Source organism: Pan troglodytes, chromosome 3 (assembly GCF_028858775.2).
Source record: "Pan troglodytes isolate AG18354 chromosome 3, NHGRI_mPanTro3-v2.0_pri, whole genome shotgun sequence".
Classification (NCBI taxonomy): Eukaryota; Metazoa; Chordata; class Mammalia; order Primates; family Hominidae; genus Pan; species Pan troglodytes.
The window spans coordinates 63,926,727-63,946,480 of NC_072401.2; the positions used below are offsets into that span (position 1 = coordinate 63,926,727).

Consider the following 19,754-nt stretch of genomic DNA (forward strand, 5'->3'; position numbering starts at 1 on the left):
TGGCTAATTTCTCCTATTTGGAATAAATGTATTTACCCAATGCCTCCACCCTCATTGTATCTAGAAAGTAACCAGCTTTTGATTTCACAGGCTCAGAGGTGGAAGGGATTTGCCTAGTCTCAGATGAGACTCTGGACTTGAACTTTTGGGTTAATGAGTTAAGACTTTGAGGGATTATTGGAAGGGCAAGATGTGTTTTGAAATGTGAGGACATGAGATTTGGGAGGTGGCAGGGGCAGAATAATATGGTATTTCTTTGTGTCCCCACCCAAATCTCACCTTCAATTGTAATAATCCCCACATGTCAAGGGCAGGACCAGTGGAGATAATTAAATAATGGGGGCCATTTCCCTCATGCTGTTCTCATGATAGTGAGTGAGTTCTCACAAGATCTGATGGCTTTATAAGGGGCTTCTCCCTTTGCTTGGCACTTATTCTCCCTTCTACCATCCTGTGAGGAGGTACCTTCCCCAAACATTGTAAGCTTCCTGAGGCTTCCCCAGCAAGGTGGAACCATGAGTCAATTAAACCTCTTTTCTTTATAAATTATCCAGTCTTGCGTATATCTTTATTAGCAGCATTAGAGTGGATTAGTACATAGACCTTTGTCTGATGCATAGTTTGCAAATATATTCTCCCATTCTGTGGGTTGTCGTGTACTCAGCTGATAGTTTCACTTGCTGTGGAGAGGTTCTTTTGTTTAATTAGGTCTCATAGGTCAATTTTTGTTTTTGTTTCAGTTTCTTTTGGCTTATTTGTCATGAAGTCTTTGCCAGGTCCTATGACCAGAATGGTATTTTCTAGGTTATCTTCCAACGTTTTTATAGTTTTTGGTTTAGATTGAAGTTTTTAATCAATATTGAGTTAATTTTTGTGTATGGTGTAAGGAAACGATCCAGTTTTTATCTTCCGCATATGACTAGTCAGTTATGCCAACATTATTTATTGAATTGGGATTCCTTTCCTCATTGCTTGTTTTAGTTAATTTTCTTGAAGATCAGATGGCTGTAGGAGTATGGCATTATTTCTGGGCTTTCTATTCTGTTCCATTGGTCTATGTGTCTGTTTTCATATCAGTACCATGATGTTTTTGTTACTGTAGCCATGTAGTATAATTTGAGGCTGGGTAGTGTGATGACTTCAGCATTGTTCTTTTTGCTTAGAATTGTTTTGGGTATTCAGATTGTTTTTGATTCCATATGAATTTTAAAATAGATTTTCTAAATCTATGAAAAATGCCACTGGTAGTATGATGGGATTAGCACTGAATATGTAAATTGCTTAGGCCTTGTGGCCATTTTCAACAATATTAATTTTTACTATCCATAAGCATAAAAAGTTTTTCAATTTGTTTTTGTCATCTTTGATTTCTTTAAGCAGTGTTTTGTAATTCTCTTTACAGGGGTCTTTCACCCACTTGGTTAGCTCTATTCCTACGTATTTTATTTTTTGTGATCTTTGATTTCTTTAAGCAGTGTTTTGTAATTCTCTTTACAGGGGTCTTTCACCCACTTGGTTAGCTCTATTCCTACGTATTTTATTCTTTTTGTGGCTATTATAAATGAGATTGTGTTTCTTATTTGCTTTCAGCTTGGATGTTGTTGATGTATAGGAATGCTACTGACTTCAGTACATTGATTTTGCGTCCTGAAGGTTTGTTGGAGTTGTGATACATCAAGGAGCTTTTGAGCAGGGACTATGGAGTTTTCTAGGTATAATCATATTGTCTGCAAATAACAATAGTTTGACTTTTTCTTTTGCTATTTGGATGCCTTTTATTTCTTTTTCTTGCCTGAATGACACACTTAAGTAGGTAGACCAGTGGCATTATAAAGCAACCACACAAACAAATCTGTATAATAACCAGCTAACAACATGATGAGAGGATCATATGCATACATATCCATATGAACATTGAATGTAAATGGGCTAAATGCCCCAATCAAAAGGCAGAGAGTGTAAAGTTGAATAAAGAAGCAAAACTCAATGGTATATTGTCTTCAAGAGACCCATCTGCCATGCATTGGCACCCATAGGCTCAAAGTAAAGGAATAGAGAAAAATCTACCAAACAACATGAAACAGAAAAAGCAGGGGTTGCTATTCTAATTTCAGACAAAACAGACTTTGAAACAACAAAGATCAAAAAAGACAAAGAAGGGCATTACATTATGGTAAAGAGTTCAATTCAACAAGAAGATCTAACTGTCCTGAATATATATGCACCCAAAACAGGAGCACCTGGATTAATAAAGCAAGTTCTTAGAGACCTATGAAGAGATTTAGATAACCACACAATAATAGTGGGAGATTTTAACAACCTGTTGGCAGTAGTAGACAGATCATCAAGGCAGAAAACTAACAAAGATATTCAAAACCTAAACAATGGGGGAAATGGACCTAATAAACACTTACACAAGTCTCCACCCCAAAACAACAGAATATATACTCTTCTCAGGTGCATATGACACATACTCTACAATCAATCACACAATAGGACATAAAATAATCTTTAGAAAATTCAAGAAAAACTGAAATAATACCAACCACAGTCTCAGACCACAATGCAATAAAAACAGAAATCAAAGTTAAGAAAAAAAATACCATGAAATAGAAAAGAGCAACCTGCTTCTTAATGATTTCTGGATAAAATAATGAAATTAAGGCAGAAATTAATAAATTCTTTGAAATGATTGTGAAAAAAGATACAATATACGAGAATCTCTGGGACACAGCCAAATTATTATTATGAGAAAAATTTAGAGCATGGCATGCTCAAATAAAAAAGTTAGAAAGATCTCAAATTAACAACCTAACTTTACAACTAAAGGAACTAGATGAACAGGAGCAAATTAATCCCAAAGCTAACAGAATACAAGAAATAATCCAAATCCTAGGTGAACTGAAAGAATTTGAGACACAAAAAATTATACAAAAGATCATTGAGCTTAGTAGATAGTCCTTTGAAAGAGTTAATATGATAGGTATACTACCAGCTAGATGCATAAATAAAAAATTTGAGAAAATCCAAATAAACACATTCAGAAATGACAAAGGGGACATTTGTCCCCACTGACCCCACAGTAATACAAAAAGAAAAACCCAGAGACCATTATGAACAGCTCTTTACATAAAAGATATAAGAGCTATAAAAAAAAAAAAACAGATAAATTCCTGGAAACATAAGTCCTCCCAGGATTCAACCAGGAAGAGATTGAATACCTGAACAGATCAATAAGGATTTCTGAAACTGAATCAGTAATAAAACGCCTGCCAATCAGAAAAAGCCCAGGATCAGATGGATTCACAACAAAATTCTACCAGATGTGTAAGGGAGAGCTGGTACCATTTCTATGGAAACTATTGCAAAAAATTGAGGAGGAGGAAGTCTTTCCTAACTCATTCTGTGAGGCCAGTGTCATTATGGTGTGAAACCTGGCAGAGACATAACAAAAAGAAGAAAAAAAAAAAGAAAAAAACTTCAGGACAATATCCTTCATGAACATTGATGCAAAAATCCTCAACAAAATACTAACAAACTAAATCCAGCAGCACATCAAAAAGCTTATCCACCACAATCATGTGGGCATCATTCATGGAATGCAAGGATGATTCAACATGTGCGAATCAATTAATGTTATTCACCACACAAACAGAACTGGAAACAAAAACCACATGACGATCTTAATAGATGCAAAAAGGGCTTTCGATAAAATTCAACATCTCTTCATGTTAAACCCCCCCCCAAAAACAAAACACTGAAGGAACATACTTCAAAATAAAAAGAGTCATCTACTAAAAACCCACAGCCATCATCATACTGAATGAGCAAACCTGGAAGCATTCCCTTTCAGTAAATTTTTCAGTTCTCAACACTGTATTGTCAAATATAGGCACTATGTTGTACAACAGATAACTAAAATGTATTTATTCCATATAACTGTAAAATCATTAAATAATAACTTTCCATTCACCTTCCCTAAATTTCTGACAACCACCATTCTACCTCTTCTTATATTAGTTTGACTACATTAGATACCTCATAAAAGTGAAATCTTGCAGTATTTGTCACTCTGTGACAGAATTATTTCACTTAACATAACATCTTCCCAGACTCTCCATGATGGCAATCATTTTTGTTCTTTTTAAAGATGAAATATATTCCCTTGTATGTATCAACCACATTTTCTTTAATAGTCTGTTGATTGATATTTTATTTGTTTCCATATTTTGGCTATGGTGAATAATGCTACAATGAACATGAGAGTGTGGCTATTTCTTCACATACTGATTTCATTTGTTTTGGATATATAGTGAGGAGTGCAATTGCTGGATTATATGGTAGTTCTACCTTTGATTTTTTGAGAAACCTTCATACTGTTTTTCATAGTAAATCTTCCTATAATAAACACAGAATATGTTTACGTAAGGTATCTGGTGTAACATGGAACCTAGAGGAGGCACTATGGTTGCAAATCATTTAAGTTAAACTCATGGAGAAATTGGCTTTATATCATGTCCTGATATTCGATTCCACTAAAGCAATGAAGTTATCTGTAAATTGAAATACTCTGTTCTCCCCGGGCAATTGATGTCTTAAAGGACAGTGGAAACAAAGATGGCTTAAGAAAAAATGATGGCATTTTATATTAGGATAAATCTATGTTTAAACAAAAATAAAACTAAAATGAGTAGGTTTGTATTATTAGAAGCTATATGATCACAAAATAAAGTTCAAAAATAAATAAAATATCCAATAAATTTAGAGAACTCATTGTTATTCCTGGTCTTAGGCCAACTTAAAAAAACTGCTATTTAAACAAATTAGTGCTCTATCGTTTCAAGGGTTTGTAGATCTCAGGCTGCCAGCAAAACTGCAGTGATAACTAACTATGGGCAGTAGTACCATAGTCACTACTGAAAAAAGTTTGTTGACATCACAAACTCTGTAACTATTGAGATGATTTCAAATAGTTTCTGGAGTAAAAAAAGTGATGAAATCCAAATGTAATTGAAAGTAGTCCTAATGGTTACTGAGTTGCATAGTTATATAAAAGATAAAAGAGCCAACTAAGAAAGATGTTTGTTTTCATGTTGTACATCCTCTTTTTAGATCTAATGCCAATGTGCTGAATGAGTTTGCAAACAATGAGCTTCAGTGCAACATGAATTTTTGAACTGGAAAAAATCAAGACAATGCTATTACTTCTCAATGTCAGCAGGTTAATAGAAGAAATGCAGAATAAAAATGGTTATACATGCAAATATTCATGTAACATATTAACCTAAATTTTGGTCATAAGAAAATCCATTTTAAAAGTAAAGGTAGCTTATACTTAACCTATCTGAAGCTATAGTGAACTTTGAATTTAATGTTAGGTTCTAATTTTCTTAAGTAGAAAAAGTTCTGTATAAAGTCAATTTTAGCTTTATAATAAAATGCTTTTATTATGTAGTCCTAGGCCAACCAGGAGACAGGGGCTAATTTGCTGATATATTTTACTGAATGCACTAAGAATAATAAGTGCCCACCAGGAGTTTTAAAATCCACTTAGAGCCTCTTCATCAAAGACAGAAGAGTAGAAGTTAAGTCTTCTCAGACATAACCACTTCCTAAATAAACCTTGCACTAATTAGGTACCCATGATTAAAAAAAAAAAAATTTCACTGGGCAGTAAGAGAGGCAGAGGCAGGAAGTGCTTGTAAAATTGTCCTGAATTTTAACCAATGTTTTGTAAAAAAAAAAAAAATTAATTTTCACCTGGGTATATTTTTCTGTTAATGTTGAATCCTTCAATTCACACATTTAGAATGTGACTCTTTTAATACATTTACATACTACCATCTGATAAAAATAATTTATTTTATGATGTGCTTAGTAAAAGATTTGTGCTAAATAAAAACATTTTGTAAAATAAGTGCAGCATTCTTTGACCGATAATAATTTTGACAAAAAGAAAAATGTAACAGTTAAAAAAAAATTTTTTTAAAGCCTTTTTTGTTGTTGCACAATCTTTTCAATTTCCCCTAAACTCACACTATGTTGATATAGATACTATGTTCTTACCTTTAATTCAAGTTTAGCTTTAGAGAAAAAGACATTTATTTCCCACAAGTGGATAAAAAATCTCAAGGCAATTAACAAGTAATGGAAACAAAATGTCAGAGTCAGAGAGTCTGTTTAATAATCTACAGAGAAACCCACATTTCATGAAGTAGATCAGAAGAAAATATTGAACATCAACTCCAGGATTTAATATTTAGAGTGCTGAACTTAGAAGATGATTAAATGGTGAACCTAAGCAACTCTTATGCCAAGGTCAGGTCTCTAACTTGGAAAACCTGAGCTCCTTGAATAGGAATTACTTTCTGAATGGACCCAAAGATTTTGGTTTCATGAGCTTTCACTCTACCCCATAAAAGCTAGTACCCTTCTCTGTGGAAAATAATACAGATATTGTTTCACAGTGAGGCAACAAGATTCCCCTCTCATGAGCAAATCCCACCACCTCTTCTAAACAGCAAGCTGATAACTCAATTCACATTTGAAAAAATCAGGGTGGGGGCAGGGCAAGAGGCCTGACTAGAAGCCTTGGTGTTCAAAGGCTCTCATTGAAAAAATATATAATAAGAGTGTGAATTCTTCACCAGCAGCCAAGGTATCCAGGTTCTCTCATCAAAATTTACCAGAAAGCTGGCTTGACCCATGGAGAGAAGGAACAGCAGTGTGGTGCAATGGTCCACCTGAGAGCCATGCAGGGAAGGGAAACTCCCTCCCTGGGCCAAGGGAGGCAGTGAGTGAGAGCACTACCCAGCCAGGGAAACTGTGCTTTTTCCATGGAACTGTGCAACTCATGGATCAGAAGATCTCACTCATGAACCTATGCCACTGGGGCTTCTGTCCCAACCCCTGAACACAGAGGTTCTTACAGCCTTTCAGCTGGAATCTGCTTAAGCCTACTGAATTCCTAGGGGGAGGGCTGACCAGCACCTGCTGATGCTGCCTGCAGTCTAAGCCATTTGAACTCCTTGGGGGAAAGACAGCAGCCAGCACTGGGACTCACAACTGCCTAATACACCAAACTCCCTGGGCTGGGGAAGGGCAGCAACCATTTCTATAGCTCCAGGCTGTGCTTTTCCCCTGCTGGAGCCAGGGAGACTGGATGGCTTGGTCCCAAGACTTGTCCCAACAGCCCAACACACAGGCTGTGGCAGTCTGGAGCCAGAGTGCCTCTTCAGGTCTAATCCTGACCCATCCTTCCTCAATGGGTGGGGCTTCCCTGCAGGATCTCCAGTAACTCCAACCAGAGGCTCAGGAACAGAATTTGGATAGGCCTGGGCCTGAGCCCCTAGGGAGAGGGGTGGTGGCAGTCTCTGCAGACCAGCTGACTTTGCTTCTCCTTCTGGTAGTTCTGAGGAATCCAGGCAGCCCAGATGGGTCCCCAGTGAAACACACCCTCTCCACTAAGTGACAAAGTGCTTTGGTAAACAGGTCCTGTTCACCATGCCATCCAACTGGGTGAGACCCTCCAACAGGGGTTGTCAAATATCCTATAAAGGAATGATCCTACTGACATCAGTTTGGTGCCCTTTGAGGTCAGAGGTCCTAGAAGAAGAAGCAGGGACCCATCTTTGCTGCTCTCCAACCTCCTTGAATGGCATCTCCAGGCACGGGAGTGAATTAAATGAATAGGGCCTGAAGTGAACCCTCAGCAAACTGGCTCCACCCTACAGAAGGGGGACCAGATTATTGAAAGAGAAACAAACAAGCAAAAAGCAAAAACAATGGCATCAACAACAAAAAGACCCCCACCAAAACCCCAGCCAAGGGTCAGAAGTCTCAAAGACTGAAACTAGACAAACTCACAAAGATGAGAAAGAATCAACAACAAAAAAAATGCTGAAAACCCAAAAGGCCAGAGTGCCTCTTCTTCTCCAAATGATCATAAAGTCTCCCTATTAGGGGCCCAGAACTGGACAGAGGATAAGATGAACTAACTGACAGAAGTGGGGTTCAGAAGATTATTGGGGGAACCTGCCCCCAGTATTTCAACGTAGGTTCTTTCAATTTTCCATAAGTGTTGGCTGGCTGAGAAATAAAGAGACAGTACAGAGGAATTTTATAGCTGGGCCACCAGGGGTGACATCACATATCAGTAGGACCGTGATGCCTGCCTGAGTCTCAGACCAGCAAGTTTTTATTAAGGGTTTCAAAAGGGGAGGGGGTGTAAGAACAGGGAGTAGGTACAAAGATCACATATTTCAAAGGGCAAAAAGCAGAACTACTAATAAGGGTCTCACAAAGATCACATGTTTCTAAGGGAACAGGACAAAGGACAAAAGCAGAACTACTGATATGGGTCCAAAAAGATCACAAAGCAAAGGGCAAAAGCAGAACCACTGAAAAAGGTCTATGTTTCACTGCTATGTTCAGTGGTGAAAAAGGTCTTGATAAACATCTTAAACAACAGAAAACAGGGTTCAAGAGTAGAGAACCAGTTAGACCACAAATTTACCAGGGCAGAGTTTTTCCCCACCCTAGTAAGCCTAAGGGTACTGCAGGAGACCAGGGTGTATCTTAGTCCTTATCTCAACTACCTAAGACTGACATTCCCAGAGCGGCCATTTATAGACCTCCCCCTAGGGAATGCGTTCCTTCCCCTGGGTATTAATATTAACATTCCTTGCTAGGAAAAGAATTTAGTGATATCTTCCCTACTTGCACGTCTGTTTATAGGCTCTCTGCAAGAAGAAAAATATGGCTCTTTTTGCTCGACCCCGCAGGCAGTCAGACCTTATGGTTGTCTTCCCTTGTTTCCTAAAAATCGGTGTTATTCTGTTCTTTTTCAAGGTGCGCTGATTTCATATTGTTCAAACACACATGTTTTACAATCAATTTGTACAGTTAACACAATTATCACTGTGTCCTGAGGTGACATACATCCTCTGCTTACGAAGATAACAGGATTAAGAGATTAAAGTAAAGACAGCCATAAGAAATTATAAAAGTATTATGTGGGAACTGATAAATGTCCTTGAAATCTTCACAATTTATGTTCCTCTGCTGTGGCTCCAGCCAGTCCCTCCGTTTGGGGTCTCTGACTTCCCTCAACAGAAGATGGGTTAAAAAAAATATGTTGAGCTAAAGGAGCATGTTCTAACCCAATGCAAAGAAGCTAAGAACCTTGATAAAAGGTTAGAGGAATTGCTAACTAGAATAACCAGTTTAGAGGGGAACATAAACAACCTGATGAAGCTGAAAAACACAGACGAGAACTTTGTGAAGCATACAGAAGTAACAACAGCTGAGTTGACCAAGCAGAAGAAAGTATATTGGAGTTTGAAGACCACCTTACTGAAATAAGACATGCAGACAAGAATAGAGAAAAAAGAAGGAAAAGGAAAGAACAAAGCCTCCAAGAAATATGGGACTTCATAAAAAGACTGAACCTACAATTGATTGAAGTAACAAAAGGAAATGGGGAGAATGGAAACAAGTTGAAAAACACACTACAGGATATCCCCCAGAAGAACTTCCCCAACCTAGCAAGACAGGCCAACTTGCAAATTCAGCAAATATAGGGAACACCATTAAGATCCTCCACAAAAAGATCAATCCCAAGATACATAATCATCAGATTCTCTAAGGTTAAATTAAAGGAAAAACTATTAAGGTCAGCCAGAAAGAAAGGCAAGGTCACCTACAAAAGGAAGCCCTTCAGACTAACAGTGGACCTCTCAGCAGAAACTCTAAAAGCCAGAAGAGATTTGTGGCCAATATTCAAAATTATTAAATAATAGAATTTTCAACTCAGAATTTCATATCCAGCCAAATTAAGCTTCATAAGCGAAAGAGAAGTAAATTTTTTTCCAGACAAGCAAATGATGAGGGATTTTGTTACCACCAAGCCTGCCCTACATGAGCTCCTGAAAGAAGCACTAAATATGGAAAGGAAAAACCAGCACCAGCCACTGCAAAAAGACACCAAAATATAAAGACCAATGACACTATGAAGAAACTGCATCGACTAGTGTGCAAAATAACCAAATAGCATCATGATGACAGGATCAAATTCACACATAACAATACTAATATAAAATGTAAATGGGCTAAATGCCCCAATTAAAAGACATAGACTGGCAAATTGGATAAGGAGTCAAGTCCCATTGGTGTACTGTATTCAGGAGACGCATCTTGGGTGCAAAGACACACACAGGCTCAAAATTAAGGGATGGAGGAAAATTTACCAAGCAAATGGAAAGAAAAAAAAAAAAAAAGCAGGGGTTGCAATCCTAGTCTCTGACAAAACAGACTTTAAACCAACAAAGATCAAACAGATAAAGAAAGGCATTACATAATGGTAAAGGGGACAATTGAACAAGAAGAGCTAACTATTCTAAATGTATATGCACCCAATACAGGAGCACCCAGCTTCATAAAACAGGTACTTAGAGACCTACAAAGAGACTTAGACTCCCACCCAATGTCAGTATTAGACAGATCACTGAGACAGAAAATTAACAAGGATATTTAGGACTTGAACTCAGCTCTGGATCAAGTGGACCTAGCAGACTTCTACAGAACTCTGTACCCCAAATCAACAGTATATACATTCTTCTCAGTGCCACATGACACTTATTCTAAAATCAACCACAAAATTGGAAGTAAAAAAATGTTCAGCAAATGCAAAAAAACTGAAACCATAACAGTTTCTCAGACAACAGTGCAATCAAATTAGAACTCAGGATTAAGAAACTCACTCAAAACCACACAATTTTATGAAAATTGAAAAACCTGCTGCTGGATGACTCCTGGGTAAGTAATGAAATAAAGGCAGAAATCAATAAGTTCTTTGAAACCAATGAGAACAAAGAGACAATGTACCAGAATCTCTGGGACACAGCTAAAGCAGTTTTAAGAGGAAAATTTATAGCACTAGATGCCCAAATCAGAAAGCTAGAAAAATCTCAAATCAACACCCTAATATAAGAATTAAAAGAACTAGAGAAGCAAGAGCAAACAAATCCAAAAGCTAGCAGAAGACAAGAAATAGCTAAGATCAGAGAATAATTGAAAGAGATAGGGACACAAAAAATCAACAAATCCAGGAGGTGGTTTTTTGAAAAAAATTAACAAAATAGATAGACTGCTAGCTAGACTAATAACGGAGAGAGAAGAATCAATTAAACAAAATAAAAAATGTTAAAGGGGATATCACCACTGACCTCACAGAAATACAAACTATCGTCAGAGAATACTATAAATATCTGTATTCAAATAAACTAGAAAATCTGGAAGAAATGGATAAATTCCTGGATGCATACACCCTACCAAGACTAAACCAGGAAGAAGTTGAATCCCTGAATAGACCAATAACAAGTGCTGAAATTGAGGCAGAATTAATAGCCTAGCAACCAAAAAAAGCCCAGGACCTACCTGATTCACAGCTAAATTCTACCAGAAATACAAAGAGGAGCTGGTACCATTCCTTCTGAAACTATTTCAAATAACTGAAAAGGAGGGATTCCTCCCTAACTCAATTTATGAAGCCAGCATCATAATGATAGCAAAACTGGGAAGAGACACAACAAAAAAGAAAAAAATCAGTCCACTATTCCTGATTAACATTGATGCAAAAATCCTCAATAAAATACTGGCAAACTGAATCCAGCAGCACATCAAAAAACTTATCGACCGTGATCAAGTCAGCTTCATCACTCAGATGCAAGGCTGGTTCAACATGCACAAATCAATAAACATAATCTATTACATAAACAGAACCAAAGACAAAAGCCACAATGATTATCTCAATAGATGCAGAAAAAGCCTTTGATAAAATTCAACTTTCCTTCATGTTAAAAACTCTCAATGTACTAGGTATTGATTGAATATATCTAAAAATAATAAGAACTATTTATGACAAACTCATAGCCAATATCATATTGAATTGGCAAAAGCTGGAAGCATTCCCTTTGAAGACCTGTGCAAGGCAAGGATACCCTCTCTCATCACTCCTATTCAACATAGTATTGGAAGTTCTGGCCAGGACAATCAGGAAAGAGAAAGAAAAAAGGGGTATTAAAATGGGAAGAGAGGAAGTCAAGTTGTCTCTCTTTGCAGATGACACGATTTTATATTTTAAAAAACCCCATCATATCAGCCCTTAAATTTCTTGACCTGATAAGCAACTTCAGCAAAGTCTCAGGATACAAAATCAATGTGCAAAAATCACAAGCATTCCTTTATGCCAACAATAGGCAAGAAGAAAGCCATATCATGAATGAACTCCCATTTACAATTGCTACAAAGAGAATAAACTACCTAGGAATACAGTTAACAAGGCATGTGAAGAGCCTCTTCAAATAGAACTACAAACCACTGCTCAAGGAAATAAGAGAGGACACAAACAAATGGAAAAACATTCCATCCTCATGGATAGGAAGAATAGGAAGAACCAATTTCGTGAAAATGGCCATACTGCCCAAAGAAATTTACAGATTCAATGTTATTCCCATCAAACTACCATTGACATTCTTCACAGAATTGGGAAAAAACTACTTTAAATGTCATATGGAACCAAAAAGGATCCTGTATAGCCAAGACAATCCTAAGCAAGAAGAATAAAGCTTGGGCAAAGACTTCATGACAAAAATTCCAAAAGCAATTGCAACAAAAGCCAAAATTGATAGATGGGATCTAATTAAACTAAGGAACTTCTGCAGAGCAAATTAAACTATCATAAGAATGAACAGGCAATCTACAGACTGGGAGAAAATTTTTGCAATCTACCCAACTGACAAAAGTCTATTATCCAGAATTTATAAGGAACTTAAACATATTGCAAGAAAAAAATAAACAAGCACATCAGAAAGCAGACAAAGGATATGAACTGACACTTCTCAAAAGAAGATATTTACACAGCCAAAAAACATATGAAAAAAAAAAAAGCTCAACATCAGTGATCATCTGAGAAATGCAAATCAAAAAACACAATGAGATACCATCTCATGCCAGTCAAAATGGCAATTATTAAAAAGTCAGGAAACAACAGATGCTGGTGAGGGTGTGGAGAAATAGGAACACTTTTACACTGTTGGTGGGAGTGTAAATTACTTCAACCATTGTGGAAGAGAGCATGGCAATTCCTCAAGGATCTAGAACCAGAAATACCATTTGACCCAACCATCCCATTATTAGTATATAACCAAAGGAAAATAGTAAATTATTATACTGTAAAAACACATGCACTCGCATGTTTATTGCAGAACTATTTATAATAGCAAAGACATGGAACCAACCCAAATGCTCATCAATGATAGACTAGATAAAGAAAATGTGGTGCATATACCCCGTGGAATACTATGCAGCCATAAAAAGGAATGAGATCATGTCCTTTGTAGGGACATGAATGAAGCTGGAAGCCACCATCCTCCCCAAACTAACATAGGGACAGAAAACCAAACAGCGCATGTTCTCACTTATAAATGGGAGTTGAACATTGAGAATACATGGACACAGAGAGGAGAACAACACACCAGGGCTTGTTGTGGGGTTGGGGGTGAGGGGAGGGAACTTAGAAGTCAGGTCAATAGGTGCAGCAAACCACCATAGCACATTTATACCTATGTAACAAACCTGCACGTTCAGCACATGTATCCCGTTTTGTTTTCTTTTTAGGAGAAATAATAAAAAAATACACACACACACACAAATTCAAGCATCCCATAATATCCCCCTTCAAAAAAGATAATGAAGTTAAAATTAGTTATTCAGTTGAACCCTAATCTAATATGGCTGGTGCCCATATAAGAAGAGGAGATTAAGACACAGACACTCATGGAGAGTGACCATGTGAATACGAAGGCAGTCAAACAAATAGACCTCAGAAGAAACCATTTTGAACTTGGACCCGCCGTCTTCAGCACTGTGAGAAAATTAATTTCTGTTGTTTACAAAGTCACACAGTCATTAGTAATTTGATGATCAAACGAAGAAATTACTTTAGCGTTAAAAAAATCTGGATCATGTGGACATTGCATAAAACATCACATTGCTCCACTGTATTAATGTCCTCTACTCATTTTATTGAAAGATCAAGTAGCAGCTACACTATTGGAAAACTTGTGAGACATTCAATTCAGAGGGTGAAGACTAAGCCCTATGAAGATTCAGAGACCAGTTCAGTAAAAATATTTACAGACCTATTAGAAGCATACTAGATATTGTTTCTAAATTAACAAATAAATTTAAGTATCTTATATGTTTTACTACAAAATAGGTAAAATGCCTCATAGACCTATGCTCACTACTAAAGTACAATTTCACACATAGGATGCTTCTGTGACCCATAAAAAGGTAACCTGAGAGGCTTTGTGGGGTGTACATGTTGTGAGGTAAGCATTATTCCCCTATGGGCCATATGCTCCAACAGAACATAGTATTATGCTGAAAGGGTTATTAGTAGAAAAAAACATGTTGCGAGGTGTTTGTGGTGAGTCCTAGAGGAAAATTCAAAACATAGCCCACTCAGTCCTAGAACAAGACTATGCTATCTGTAGCAAATAATTATGTATTTATTTTAAAAAAAATTACTCATCTGTCACCAAACCCTGGTAGAGATGGAATTCTTAACCGTTGGACACCATGAGAGCATGGATGTGGAACTGCCTAACATGAGCTCAGACCTTTGACACCCATCAAGTCATAAATAAATCTGGGTTATCCTGCAATAATCCTTTGTAAGATGCAAATTGCATGTTTAAGACTAAGTATAAGCAGAAAGAGGGGTTATAAGTAAGACACATGAGCAGGTATTGCCCCATGCTCCATGTACTCTGTCTGATCCCTCCTTGTTCAATGGAGATTTACTTGTTTTCCTTCTTCAGCTCACAAGAAGGATATTTTTCCAAATGATCACATGCATAGGATAAAAAAATCCTGAGCTTGGTTTATGGATGAGTTTCTCAGGAAGTAAATGTAAGCTAAAAACACAGAATGACTGTATTACAGCTTTGCACATAAATGGCCTTGAAGGACAAAGTTTTTAACAATAGGTGATGCTTTAGAAAGTGCACCTGTTCTTCTACTTTGTGTAGTAGGCAAAGTACTTTGAGAATAGAATATATATGAACACATTGGCAGTAGTCAGTAGTTTAAAACCTTCAGGAATAAAGATTTATTTCACACCACCAAGTAAAGCAAAGATGGTATCCGAGGGTAAACAAAATATAAAATAAATAATAGACAGATGATGAATAGCATTTAAGACCCTAAAATCAACTTCAGTGATGAGTACTGAAGTTTACCCCACTAACAATACCCCCTTCTAATTCTTCCTTCAGGGAAAATAACCCATTTTGAAGGGGCTGCTTAAAAATTGGATCTATGTTGTATAATTAAGAGCTTGCTGCTCAGCTACAATGAATGTGCTTAGCTAACAGCCACTAGGTTTTAGTTCCTTTTCAGGATCTGCTTCAGTACTCAAGATGAGGCTAAGCTTCTTCAGGAAAAGCTTCTAGCCAATGACAGAGCAAGTCAGTGGTAGGTAAAGTCAAGCTCTTCTTAAGTTGGCACCCATATAGTAGCTGAGCAGGTAGGTGGTAGTGACATAGCCATTCTATCCAATATATAACTCTTTTAACAGGATATTTCTTTAGAGTTCATGACTGAGTTGCTATTCTGTTAGGTCTATATCTTGGTCTGACAATACCCTCTGATCATACTGCATCCCTTTCTTCTTTTAGAAGCTTCAGCCTTAATAATCCTTTTGCCCTATTAATTTTATCTTACCATCAGCTTCTCAATAAAACCTAATTTCAATGGTCTGCTATAATAAATTGGTATGTTTTCATTATTTTTATAGGGTTGTCAAGGTGTTATCTTTAATTAATTTATTCCTTTTGTTCTATAAATATCTAAATACATTTTTTTCAGAATCTAAGGATCTGGATTCTGTCCAAAGCTGTATGTTGGATACCTTGGTTATTCCCACAAAAATCTGGCCTTATAGAAATTAACATCAACAAGATAGCAAAATAGAAGATCTCAGGCAAATTTGGACAGCTAAAACATAAATGGAAAGAGGAGAAAGAAGTGTGTACTTATTGTATGCAATCAAGATTATCAGCTTTAAATCAACATTATCAGCTTCAAATAGACTATTCTAAATGCAAGATGTTCTTTGTAAGCCTCATGGTAACCAGAAAGCAAGAATCTACATGATATGCAGAAAACAAAAATAAAAACATTCAAAACATATCGCTACAGGAAACCATCAAGTCCCAAAGGAAGACAGTAAGAGAGGAAGAAAGAAAAAAAAGGTTATTTACAAAAATTCCAGAAAACAACAAAATGGCAGAATTAAATCCTTACCTATCAATAATTACCTTAGATGTAAATGGATTATATGATAAAATAAAAATATATATAATGAATAAACGAATTAAGAAAAATAAGACCCAACTATACGCTTCTTACAAGAGATGAAGTTTGCTTTTGTGGGCACAAATAGTCTGAAATTGAAGGATGGAAAAAAGATATTTCACACAAATGGAAATCATAAAGAAGCAGGTGCAAAAATTTAGACAAAATAGATTTTAAATAGAGAAGAATAAAGGAGAAAGAGAAGGACATTTAAAAATTGATAAAAGAGTTAATTCATCAAGATAATATAACAATTATAAATTTGTATGAACTCAACAGTGGAGCATCTAAATATATAAGGCATATTAAAGGATATGAAAAGAGAGATATGTTGTAATACAATAATAGTAGAAGACTTCAATACACCACTTTTAATATTGAATAGTTAATTGAGACCAAAAATTAATAAGAAAATACTGAATTTGAACAATGCTTTACAGAAGAACACATATTCTTCTCAAACATACATGGCATAATTTTCAGGATAGATCATATTTTGGTCACAAAACAAGTAATAGCAAATTGAAAAATGTTGAAATTATATCAAGTACCTTTTTCAACCCTAAAGGTATAAAATCAGAAATCAATAACTATAGGAATTTCAGAAAATTGACAAATGCATGAAAATGAATCAACATACCCACAATCAATAAATCAATGAAGAAATTAAAAGAAAATGTACAAATAGCTTGAGACAAATAAAATGGAAACAAAATATACTAAAATGTATGGAAAGAAGCAAAGAAGTTTTCTGAGGAAACTTTATAGCAAGAAATGCCTACATCTGAAAAGAAGAAAGATTGCAAACAACTTGATGTTACAACCCAAGATAATAGAAAAGGAAAAAACTACAATCAATATTAGCAAAAGGGGGAAAAAGAGATCAAAACAGAAAAGAATTAAACAGCAACTAGATAAATAATGCAAAAGAACAAAAAAACTAAGAGTTGGTTTTCTGAAAAGATTAACAAAATTGACAAACATTTAGGAAGATTAACCAAGAGTAAAAGAGAAAAGACTCAAAGGAATAAAATCAGAAATGAAAGAAGGAACATTAGAACTGACACCTCGGAAATACAAACAGTCATAAGAGACTATCATGCATAATTACATGCCAAAGTGTGGATAACCTAAAAGAAATGGATAAATTATTTGACATAACCTACCAAGCCTGAATTACAAAGAAATAGAAAATCTAGACGGACCAATACTGAGTGAAAAGATTGAATCAGTAATAAAATGTATTCCATCATAAAAGGCCCAGGACCTGATGACTTCACTGCTGAATTCTACCAAACATTTAAAAAACTGATAGCAATTTCTCAAAAATGACTTCAAAGAATTGAAGGGGTGGGAACAGTCAAACCCTTTTCACTAGGCTAACATTAACCTGATACCAAAGCCAGACAAGGACATCACTAGAAAAGAAAACTACAAGCCAATATTTTTGGGAAACAGAGATACAAAAATCATGAACAAAACACAGGCAAACTAAATGCAATAACATATTAAAAGGATCATTTATTATGATGAAGTGAGATTTATCTCTGGGATTCAAGGATGGTTCAACATTTGCGAATCAATAAATGTGATTCACAGCATAAACAAAATGAAGGACAAAAATCATATGACCATCTCATAAGATGCTTATAAAACATTTGACAAAGTTCAATATCCTTTCTTATAAAAACTCTCTCAACAAATTAGATATACAAGAAATGTACATCAACACAATAAAAAATATGTATTACAAACACACAGATAACACACAAAGGAGAAAAGTTGAAAGCTTTTCTTCTAAGATCAGGAACAGGACAAGGATGCCCACTCTCAACACTCCTGTTCAATGTAGTACAGGAGGTCCTAGCCAGAACAATTAGGTAGGAGAGTGACAGGAAAGACATTCAACTTGGAAAGAGACAAGTTAAGTTGTCTGTTTCCAGACTATATAATTTTATGTATAGAAAACACTAAAGATTTCAACAAAAATAATAGAACTGGTAAATGATTTCAGCAAAGTTGCAGGACACTAAATCAACATGTAAAAATCAGCAGTGTTTCTCTACCCCAACAATAAAATTTCTGAAAGATAAAACCAAGGGAATAATCACATTTACAATAGCTACAAAAAAATTAAAATGAGTTTTACACTAAAAACTGTGAAACATTAATGAATGAAACTTAAGACATCCAAATGGCTAACAGATATATGAAAAATGCTCAACACCCCTAATCATTAAGGAGATGCAAATTAAAACCACATGAGATATTACCTCACACCAATTACAATGGCTATTATTAAAAAGGCAAAAAATAACCAATTCTGGTAAGGATATGGAGAAAACAGATTTCTTGTACATTGCTTGTAGGAATAGAAATTAGTATAATCATATAGAAAATAGTCTCTAAAGTTTCCTCAAAAAAAATAAAAAGTAGAATTACTCTATGATCTAGCAATCCTACTTCTGGGCATTTACCTGAAAGATTTGAAATCAGTGTGTCAAAGAGATGTTTACACTCCCATGTTCATTGCAGTACTGTGTATAATGGCTAACCTATGAATTCAACCTAAGTTTTCTTCAAGGGACGGATGATAAAAAAAATTCTGTCATTTGTGACATCATAGAACATTAGCAAAATGTTCTCCAATTCCATTCATGAAATGAAACATGTCAAACACAGACAAATACCAAATGTTCTCACTTATATGTAGAATCTAAACCAATTGAATTAATGGAAGCAGAGAGTAGAAGGGTGGTATCCAGAAACTGGGATGTGAGGGAAACAGGAATAGTCAAAGGGCATAAAGGTACAAAGCCTCAGACAGTAGGAATATGCACATTTTTTTAGAACAATTACACAGCATGGTGAATATAGCTATAACTGAATATTGTACAGTTAAATTTTATTAAGAAAGTAAATTTCAAATGCCCTTATCAAAAAATTATTATATATTTGGGATAACGAATATGTTAAGCTTTATTTAACCATTACACATCGTTTTCAGAAATTATAATATCACCCTGTACGCAAAACATACATACATCACCATACATATAATTTGTCAACAAAAAGGAATTCACAGAATAATACAAATGATGAGATACATTCCTAGATAAAAATATGGTATTTATTGCTATTAAACAAACTTTCAAGAAATAAGCACTGTGAGCATTTATTTATTTTTTTTTATACTTTAAGTTTTAGGATACATGTGCACAACGTGCAGGTTTGTTACATACGTATACACGTGCCATGTTGGTGTGCTACACCCATTAACTCGTCATTTACATTAGGTATATCTCCTAATGCTATCCATCCCCCCTCCCCCC

The 19,754-nt window shown here is 35.7% G+C and overlaps 1 long non-coding RNA gene across 1 annotated transcript in view; it reads right to left on the reverse strand.

The window, feature by feature from the left end:
• Positions 1-19,000, reverse strand: part of LOC134809828 (uncharacterized) — a 42,930-nt gene extending 23,930 nt beyond the window's left edge. Inside the window, exon 1 of the long non-coding RNA XR_010156386.1 lies at positions 18,900-19,000. This is a non-coding gene — a long non-coding RNA (uncharacterized LOC134809828). The remainder of the gene's footprint in view (positions 1-18,899) is intronic.
• Positions 19,001-19,754: the final 754 nt, after the last annotated feature.